This window comes from Schistocerca gregaria, chromosome 5 (assembly GCF_023897955.1).
Source record: "Schistocerca gregaria isolate iqSchGreg1 chromosome 5, iqSchGreg1.2, whole genome shotgun sequence".
NCBI lineage: Eukaryota > Metazoa > Arthropoda > Insecta > Orthoptera > Acrididae > Schistocerca > Schistocerca gregaria.
In genome coordinates, this window is record NC_064924.1 from 557,605,522 (window position 1) to 557,616,472 (window position 10,951).

At 44.0% G+C, this 10,951-nt stretch overlaps 1 protein-coding gene across 2 annotated transcripts in view; it reads right to left on the reverse strand.

Annotated features, from left to right (window-relative positions):
• The window catches only part of LOC126271949 (chitin synthase chs-2), a 318,553-nt gene extending 309,579 nt beyond the window's left edge, over positions 1 to 8,974 (reverse strand). For both annotated transcript variants that reach the window (XM_049974380.1, XM_049974379.1), the window contains exon 1: positions 8,740 to 8,974. The gene's annotated coding sequence lies outside the window, so the exon portion shown is untranslated. The remainder of the gene's footprint in view (positions 1 to 8,739) is intronic.
• Between the last annotated feature and the right edge of the window lie 1,977 nt (positions 8,975 to 10,951).

Here is a 10,951-nt window from a genome sequence, read left to right on the forward strand (position 1 = left end):
CTTACGTAGAGACTAATTTATGCAAATGTTAGTGAAAGATATTTGTTAAAATGTCATTCTTCGTTTTATTTTTTGTTCTTTAGTACAACTCACTGACAATGTATTCCTGAAGTTTCATAACCCAAATCACATCGTAAGTGCCATAAAAAAATTAAGTGCCCAACGTGTTAATCCTGCTACGACCACATGGTGAAGAGACTCTTCAAATGAAGGAAAGAAGGTTAGATTTTAGTGTCCCGTCGACAGTAAGATTATCAGAGACGGAGAGGAAGCTCGGATTTCGAAATAATGTGGAAGGAAATCGGCCATGCCCTTTTGAAAGGAACTATCCTGACATTTGCGTGGAGCGATTTGGGGAAATCTCGGAAAGCCTGAACATGGATGGCGGCCGGACTGGAATTTGAACAGTCGTCCTCCCAATGCGAGTCCAGTGAACTAACCATTGAGACACTTCGATCGGTGACAGACTCTTCAGTATTAGTTTTCGCATTAGTTACATAAACCGAGTTTCTGAGTACTTCTATCAAGCAAACTTACTAATTGTTTTGTATGTCATCTATGACGGTTGGATAGTCTCCTTGGAAACAACAGGCAATCGTAATGTTTCTTTACAGATTGTCATTATTTGAATAATCTTGTCGTTGTGTCTTTTCTGTTTTTTAATCATGCCACGACAACGAACAGTGTTTACAAAGATATGCAAGAAACATGTGCATGCTTTATTAAATTATAGCCTCGCTATTTTCATATCTTATCCACAGATGAACACCCCGAACTTAATCCGTGCCCCATTATTTGACGTCGTTATACGCAGGCCCGGAGGGTTAGTATGCCTTACGATCAAAAGGAAAGTTTTCCTGAACCAGTTCTGAATCCCATAGAGCCAAAAATCGGGTATCTGTCCAACCTCGAGATTCTCAAAAAGTGTATTCATGGAAAAACTCAGATTCTATTGTGTATTTGATCGCTCTTATATGGAAACGTTTCCTCAAAGTATTTTGCTCATCCACGGTAGTTAAAATTGCAGTTTATGAAGCTGTTATATTAATGGTTCCAACTCAGAGAGGGTAAATGTCTTGCAGTTTAAAGGCTGGAGCATTCACTCGAGAATCTTGAAGAGAACTGATACACAGTGCACCTCTGCAGCTGAGAAATCCATGGAAGATCTTGTAAAGTATGTAAAGTACACAAGACAGAAAAAAAGCTCCAGAAGAGAAATCTCGAAGAAAAGGACACTCAGTACAGTTCTGGAGCCTTTTGATACAGGGAATGGCAAGGAAAAAGTAAGTTCCACGTCAAAGAGCGTTTTCTCGGGATTGCCGTTTTCATTATTCAAATACGATTTTCTCAGAAACCAGGAAAGATAGAGTCATGATTTTTGGCATGCCCTTTGCAGTATGTATAAAAACATAATACATGCATGGGGAAATTTTAATATCATTCCAGTATGCCAAGCCATTTTTGGAATATTTCTGAGAAAATGGTACCTTTGTGAATCATGGGGTCAGAAAACTTAAAAATGAAAAAAATTCAGTTAATATTCTGAAAAATAGTCAGTATATGCAGAACATTTCAGTGACTTACCTCCAAAATTGTGGATTTGGTGAATGATTGTATTTTGTAAACGTACTTCGTTTGCGTCCTCCCTTAAGGTGGGCAGTTGAAATAAATAGGATGGTTCCTATAAAGAAAATCTCTACATACCTGTTTATCTCAAGTGTTGACATTCAGAAGAGCTGTGAATGAGATCGCCTTTTCGCCTTCCCTGTTCAGAGAAGATAGCTGCGATCACTTACTGTGACTCGTGTTGATGACACGGTGGTAAAACGCATCTGACACGCAGACGACCATTTGCCTTAACTTTTCCACCAGACGGTCGGCTTCTCTATCTACAACACTACTTATGACAATGGATTGACATCTGGCACGGGATTCAAATATTCATTCGACCTGTCGACCAAGATGGGTCGATGGTTACGACACTGCACTCCTCTGACCGAGGTTCAATTCATCAAATGGCTCTGAGCACTATGGGACGTAGCTTCTGAGGACTTAACATCTGAGGTCATCAGTCCCCTAGAACTTAGAGCTACTTAAACCTAACTAACCTAAGGACATCACTCACATCCATGCCCGAGGCAGGATTCGAACCGTAGCGGTTGCCCGGCTCCAGACTGTAGCGCCTAGAACCGCTCGGCCACTCCGGCCGGTTTCAATTCATCATTGGACCATCTAAATTTAGATTGTACGAGGTTTCTCTAATCAACTAACGGCAAATGCTTCACAGAATAGATCACGGTCCATTTTCTTCCCCATTTCTCAATGCGAACTTGTGCTCCGTCTCTGACCTAATCGTCGACAGCTAATATGAGTTAAGACTGTGAAACAGAGCTTTCTGTGGCCGTTGCTTAGTGACACTGTAAGACAAAAAAAAAGACTCGCCACGAAGGAATTATCCGAATTGGACAGAAAATGATCATATGTGAGTACATGTACAGACAAATAAATGTTTTCAGTTACAGAAAAAATTGGAGGATTTAATCAACAGAAAGTGCTTCACAAATTGAGGAAGTCAATAACGTGTTGGTCCACCTCTGACCCTTATGCAAGAAGTTATTCGACTTGTCTTTGATTGGTGGAGTGGTTGGCTTTCCTTCTGGTGACTATCGTGCCAAACTCTGTCCAACTGGAGGGTTAGATCTCCACAATACCAAGGTGATCGGAGAGCCCTGCCCATAAAGCTCCAAATTTTCTCAATAGGGTAGAGATCTGGCGACTCTGTTGGCCAAGGCAAGGTTTGGTAAGCCGGAAAACAAGCAGTAGAAACTCGCCCTGTGTGTGGGCAGGGATGATCTTGCTGAGATGTAAGCTCAGGATGGCTTGCCATAAAAGGCAACAAACCAGGACGTAGAATATCGTGGACTTGCCGATGTGCTGTAAGGGTGCCGCAGATGACAACAGGGGTCCTGCTGTGGAATGAAATGACACCCCACACAATCAGTGCTGGTTGTTCGGTCGTACTGCAGGCAACATCCCACTGCTGTCCGGGTCGTTTCCAGACAAGTCTTCGGCCAGGAATAACATTCACTGGATTAGGATTGTCTTCAGTGATGAGTCCTGCTTCCAACTGAACCCCCATGACCAGTGAAGACCTGTCTGGAGACGTCCTGGACAGTATTGGGATACCAGCCTGAATGTCACTCGCCATGCGGCTATTCAACCAGATGTGATAGTCTGGGGTGTCATTTCTTTCCACAGCAGACCCACTTGGTTGTCACCTGCGGCAGCCTTGCAGCACAGAGCTATGTCGACGATACCAAACACATCGATTTGTTGCCCTTTATATGGAAAGCCAGCCTGGCCTTACATTTCAGCAAGATAATCCCCACCCGCACACGGCGAGAGTTTCTACTGGTTGTTTTCGTGCTTGCCACACCCTGCATTGGCCAGCATAGTCGCCGGATCTCTACCCTATTTAGAACATTTAAAGCATTACGCGCAGGGCTCTCCGACCAGCTTGGTATTTTGACGATCTAACGCGTCAGTTGGACAGGATCTGGCACGATAATCCTCAGCGCGACATCCAACAACTCTATCAATCAATTCCAAGCCCAATAACTGCTTGCAAAAGGGCCAGAAGTGAACCAAAGTGTTAGTGACTTCCTCAGTTTGTGAAGCTCTTTCTCTTGAATAAATAATCCAATTTTTCTAAAATTGTTATCATTTGTTTGTCTGTACATGTACATCACATCTACCGTTTTCTGTGCTCTTCAAATAATTTGATCGTGGTGCGTTGGTTTTTCTTGCACCACCACGTTTCCGAGATTTCCGGCACCTGTACAGAAAATCGGAATGGAGATCAACACAAAGATCATTTCCTCCCTTTTTATTGTTCATGAAAACCACACATTGCATGTTGTACCAACATACAGCGAGACCTTCAGAGGTGGTGGTCCAGACTGCTGTACACACCGGTACCTCTAACACCCACTAGCCCGTGCCCTTACATTGATGCATGCCTGTATTCGTCGTGGCATACTTACCACAAGTTCATCAACGCACTGTTGGTCCAGATTGTCCCACTCCTCAACTGCTAGTGGTTGGTGGGTCATGTCGTCCATAAACAGCCCTTTTCAGTCTATAGAGTTCATGTCTGGAGAAGATGCTGGCCACTCTAGTCAAGCGATGTAGTTAGCCTGAAGGAAGTCATTCACAAGATGTGCACGATGGGGGCGCAAATTGTAGTCCATGACGACGAATGCCTCGGCAATATGTTGCCAATGTGGTTGCACTATAGGTCGGGGGATGGCATTCACGTATAGTACAGCTGTTATGGCGCCTTCCACGACCACCAACGGCCTACATCGGCCCCACATAATGCCACCCCAAAACAGCCGGGAATCTCCACCTTGCGGCACTCGCTGGACAGTGTGTCTAAGAAGTTCAGCCTGACCGGGTTGCCTCCAAACACGTCTCCGACGATTGTCTGGTTGAATGCATGTGCGACACTCATCGGTGAAGAGAACGTGAGCGGTCCATTCGGCATGTTGTTGGGCCCATCTGTACTGCGCGGCACGGTGTCGTGGTTGCAAAGATGGGTCTCACCATGGACGTTGGGAATGAAGTTGCGCATCATGCAGCCTAATTCACACAGTGAGGCGTAACACGACGTCCTATGGCTGCACGAAAAGCATTATTCAACACGGGTAGATTTGGTGTTAGGTTTCCTCCGAGCCATAATCCGTAGGTAGCGGTCATCCACTGCAGTAGTATCCCTTGGGCGGCCTGGGCGAAGCAGGTCATAGGCAGATCCTGTCTCTCTGTATCTCCTAAATGTCCGAACAACATCGCTTTGGTTCAGTGCGAAATGCCTGGACACATCCCTTGTTGAGAGCTCTTCCTGGCACAAAGTAACAATGCGTACGAGATCGAACAGCGGTATTGACCGTCTAGGCATCACTGAACTACAGAAAACACGAGCTGTGTACCTCCTTCCTGGTGGAATGACTAGAACTGATCGGCTGTCCGACCCCCTCCGTGTAATAGACGCTGCTCTTTTTGTTTACATCTTTGGGTGGGTTTAGTGACGTCTCTGAACAGTCAAAGGGACTGTGTCTGTGATACAATATCCACAGTCAACGTCTGTCTTCAGGAGTTCTGGCAACCGGGGTGATGCAAAAACATTTTGATGTGTGTAAATGGAATAAACTATTCATTGACGCTATTGAAAAGCGGAAAGCTACGAACTGCCATTGTCTGATCTGTTGTTAGGTTTCAGACATTTTAAGAAGATTAGTCACGCTTTGTAACCATCTAACCCTGGGGAGCGAACCAACCACGAAACATATGGTACTCAGTCAACTAAGTCACACCGTTACCAAAGCAACATCACATAAATTGGGAATCGCCGATGATGACTAATGTGACTACGGAACATCGCAACAAACACTGGACCCCATCTTACACGATTGCGGAAAGATAAAATTCACGAATCACTAGAAAGACTTTTGCAGATGCAACAGCTGCACCAATCAATTGGCTGCAATCTTTGGATGTGCATCTATGATGGGAAATGCTTATCTCAACTCTATCTGGATAATGTATGCACTTGTTAACTATAACTCTGTAAGCTGGACACTAAATAAATAAAAAAATACCTAAAATAGTTTGGTACCATATGTTTCGATAGCATGCCTCCTTCTTGCGGTAGACATATGATGTTCTCATGGAGTGTGTTGTACTAACAACATAAGATCACTTGAAGACGTCTGAGGGTTGCGCCGTTCCAAGTTATTTTAGGCGCCACAAGGAAGTAATACAGAAAATGTAATGAAACTCGTAAGACAGTAAGTGATATCGACCAAGTTCATTGTAACATATATAACTTCAGATCAAAACATTGTTGTCGCCATTGCGAGCTTGACGTGCACACAGGCTATGTTTCGATGCTGTGCTATGCTATGCCACGCTACGTTATGCTGTGCTGTACGGGGCGGCCGTATTCCGGACGCAGCCCGGTTCCCGGACTTTCGCCGCTCGGCGGCCGGACGTATTGACTTTCACCGGCAGGAAAGCCTGAGGACTACAGACACACAGCTCCGAGACGTCGCTGCCGTTGACTACTGTGCTACCTAACAAACTGCTGTAACATTGCCGTGGAAACCTACTCCCCCTCTGCTGGCTAACAACACCTGATAATTACGAACTCTCTGAAGAGATTGCCTTGAGATAAGATTTGTCATCACAGACATAAAACGTGTGTAAAAGAAGTAGCTCTGTTGCTTAATTTCCTCACACAGAACGTAGGTACATGGCTGCAGATTTAGTCTGTTCTTGTTCCGTACCTCAAGCAAGTAATTAGAATTATATATGCAATTTGCGCACGTACATCTTGCAGGCATCTCTTTAAACAACTGTAAATAGTAACAACTACTCGTACAATTTCGCTGTACATTTACTCAGTCATTAAATTTGTAGTCAATATTGACTGCAAATTCAGAATATAGTCGTGATAAAAACATTAGAAGGAAAATTACCTACACTTCCCTCTAGTTAATCTGACTTTGAAACAGAAAGGGGTGCAATGCTATAAAACTCTTTGATAATTTGCCTAAGAAAATATGTCTGACAGACAGGAGAAGTGTTTTCAAATGTAGACTAAAACTGATTCTACGTGACCACCTCTTCTATGCCAAAGAGGACATCTCGAATGGAACTAATTTAGTCTACTACAAGCCTGTAATTGGCCAGCATACATATATACTGGCTCTGCTATATTTTGTTCATCTAACAAGTTCCACAACATAACGTTTATGGTGAATGTGATTTACGTGGCGACATGGAGCTAACTAGTTAAGTAGCTAAGAAGCCCATCGAGATGGCGCAGTGGTAAGACCATTGGATCCGCGTTCCGAAGTAGCAGGGTTCCAATCACATTTCGCCCATCCTGATGCAGTTTTTATACGGTTCCCCTAAGTCATTACAGGCAAATGCTGTGATGCTTCCTTTGTAAAGGACACGATCAAATATATTTCAGACTATCGCCCAATCGCAGTTTATATTCAGTGGCTAATTATCTCGCCGTTGACGGCTCGTAAAACCTTAATTTTCCTTTCTACACAGAAAAATAACTCCGTACAGGAAATGCGGAAGTCAATATACCGAACATCTAAGCATCAATGCCTGCGCTGTCATAAGAGCAATGGGGAAGAACAAGTGAAGTGATAATGTTTACTCTACGAGGATGTCTCAAAAGATGGAAAGGCCCAGACGTCGGGTGGATACATTATGTGCGTATCTGGATTGATCTGTGGTACGTCTTCTGCTTCATTCATATTTTTAATCGGGTGAAACCGCACCAATGGTCTTGAATTACAGAAAGGGCAAGAAAAAAAAACTATAAGTGAAGCCTAGAAATTTAGTGTTGCGTAAACCTAAGTTATGATTTCAGTTCTTTTTCACTCAGTTTGCTAGACTAAGAAACACAAGGCTTGCAGATAAACTAGTGAGGATACAACTTTGTCTATCGTAGATTTGTTTTCAATGTGTGACTAATAAGTATAAACAGCTCTTGGGTGCGATAGTTGGATAATTTCGTGGCAACATTCTGAACCTTCTACTTTTTATTATTGTTATTCATATATGCCAGATTTGTTCTGCGTCGGTAGATTCCGCTTCCAACACTTTGTTGTCAGTCTTTCCAAAGATCTTGTTTCTGGTGTACTGAAGTGTAACAGTTTACTCGGGATCATTGACTCCGGCAACAACAGAATACGTTCCTTTCATTTTATACGAGCTTTTTATATCATTAATAGTAAACATTGCTCTTCTCTTTCATCACCATTTGGCATTTGATCCACTTTGATGTGACTTTACATCGATATGACAAATTTAATTTCAAATATTGTTATATTCTAAATAAAATTAACTGCTGTCATCGAATAGAAGAAGGAAGTCACATACGCCGTTGTATATCCCCCGAGAAATAAGAAAATCTCCACGTGGAGATGAAGAAATTAAGCGTTGAAATTAATCTTCGGTAATATAACAGCATTTCGTTGAACTATAAAGATTGTACAATGCGACAGGGTCGATTGTGTTTGGCTCGTAAGAGCTCTCAAGCGTGCAGCTAACATTAGACAGAAAGTAAAGTCGGGGTCGACGTACGTCTTAACTCGATCTACGTCATCTGGGCGATAAAACTGAGTGCCTGTGTTGAATGCATATCAAACTGTAACGGGAATTCTGAGAATGTTCAAGTGGAGACCATTGCCACAGAATGTCAGTACGGCACACGAAAAATCACTGTTACTTCTCTTCAGATAATCGGTAAAAGACTGCACGCACTGCAAGCAGAAACCGTTTCCCGCCCACGCGCCACACAACTTGTAAATCTGCGCGCGTCGCGGCTGTCACGATCAGCTGATGTCTTCCCAGCTGTTCCGGAACAGTAATGATCCGGCCGTAGACGGGTCTGTCGTGATTCGGCGACGTGTTTGCTGCAGAGAACCGTAAGCACGCCTTCGAGAGTTTTCAAAGCACTTCACAAGCACTGCACGAGGCCGAAACGAGGATTGCCTCAGCTTTCGCAGCGGAAGGGGAACACGCACATTCACAGGGCAATAAATGCCGAAGCGGCCGTACAGAGCGCGTTTTACGGCGCGAGCTGTGTATCGCCGCCGTAGCATTGTTCTCGGCAGACGGACGGCGAGGCGAGAGACAAACGAAAGGCACACCTACCTCGGGTCTGCCGGCGCTTGCGCTGTCGCGGATGTTGCTCTGCTGTCGAACGGGTTATCCAGTTCGCGGTGCGGCACTGTCCATAGCCACGGGGGCGGCGGCTGGTGGTGGACTGTTGCCGACTGCTGGGGGCGGCAGCGACTGACTGCTCTCCTGTCCCACCTGGAGAACTTCCTTCGCTTCGCTTCGCGGCAGACTGGACGCGCCTCGCCGCGGCCGGACCCTCAGGTGGCCGCCAGCCGCCGCGCCGCCATTGGCCGAGTACCTGGTGACGTCACGCCGCCACCCACGGGGTTCGGCGCGCCTCGCGGCGAGGGAGCCGCCGTCCCTGGAGCCGAGAACCGTCAGCCAGCGTCGCGGTGGGGACTTCAGTCTCACTTCGTTACAAATACAGGGTGTCCCAGGAGGAACGGTAAGCAATCAGAGATATGACAGGAACGATCGTTCGAGGCAAAATAGTCTAGCAAACATGGATTCTGAAATGAATACCTTATACGAGCACTTTTTCATCTTCGATACTGTGAAAGAAATCTCTCCTACTGCAAGCTTTTTGCTTTCCATATTTTGAGAGGTGATGGTATTGATCAAAACAAGAAAAAATGTCGAATAAAAAAGGCTATAAAGTGCATACTTTAAGTTTTATGAGTTCTTTTTCATCGTTGATACTGTGAAACACGTCTCTTTTACTGGAAAGTGATCATACCGAGCGAGATGCCTCAGTGGTTAGACACTGGACTCGCATTCGGGAGGACGACGGTTCAATCCCGCGTCCAGCCATCATGATTTAGGTTTTCCGTGATTTCCCTAAATCGCTCCAGGCAAATGCCGGGATGGTTCCTTTGAAAGGGCACGGCCGACTTCCCTACCCGTCCTTCCCTAATCCGATGAGACCGATGACCTCGCAGTCTGGTCTCCTTCCCCAAACTACCCAACCCCAAACCCTGAAAAGTACTCGTAACTCATAAAGTATGCAGTTTAGAGCCCATGTTTACCAGAATATTTTTTCTTGGTTTTCTACCAAAATATTCAAAGCAAAGAGGTTGAAGTAGAAAAGATTTGTTTCAAATCATCGAAAATGAAGAAGTGCTCATATGAAGGCGCTTTCATCATAAGTCTGGTAAAAAAGCAAAAAAAAGCAACCATTCTCGTAGTTCTTAAAGTAGGCATTTTAGTGACCATGGTTGCTGAAAGTTTATGCTTCGAATAAAAGTTCGTGTCACACTCTGAATTTTGACCATTCCTTCCAGGACACTCTGCTTGAAACAGGAAATATTATGTAACCAAATTGTATACAGATGTGTTGTTGTTGTGGTCTTCAGTCCAGAGACTGGTTTTATGCAGCTCTCGATGCTACTCTATCCTGTAGAATGTTCTTCATTTCCCAGTACCTACTGCAACCTACATCCTTCTGAATCTGTTCAGTGTATTCATCTCTTGATCTACCTCTACGATTTTTACCCTCCACGCTGCCCTCCAATACTAAATTGGTGATCCCTTGATGCCTCAGAATATGCTCTACCAATCGATCCCTTCTTCTAGTCAAGTTGTGCCACTAATTTCTCTTCTCTCCAATTCTACTCAATACCTCATTACTTATGTGATCTACCAATCGAATCTTCAGCATTCTTCTTGTCTAAACTATTTATCGTCCATGTTTCACTTCCATACATGGCTACAACCCATACAAATATTTTCAGAAACGACTTCCTGACACTTAAATCTATACTCGATGTTAACAAATTTCTCTTCTTCAGAAACGCTTTTCTTACCATTGCCAGTTTACATTTTATATCCTCTATACTTCGACCATCATCAGTTATTTTGCTCCCCAAATAGCAAAGCTCATTTACTACTTTAAGCGTCTCATTTCCTAACCTAATCCCCGCAGCATCACCCGATTTAATTCGACCACATTCCATTAACCTCGTTTTACTTTTGTTGATGTTCATCTTATATCCTCCTTTCAAGACACTGTCCATTCCGTTCAGCTGATCTTCCAGGTCCTTTGCTGTCTCTGACAGAATTACAGTGTCATCGGCAAACCTCAAAGTTTTTATTTCTTCTCCATGCACTTTAATTCCTACTCTTTTGTTTCCTTTGTTTTTCTTTTGTTTCCTTTACTGCTTTAATTAGTCTAAAAAGTACATTGGTCTGACTGCACTATTAGAAGAACAACAAAAGGCAAGTTATCTCTGCTGGAAGCACTCTGCCC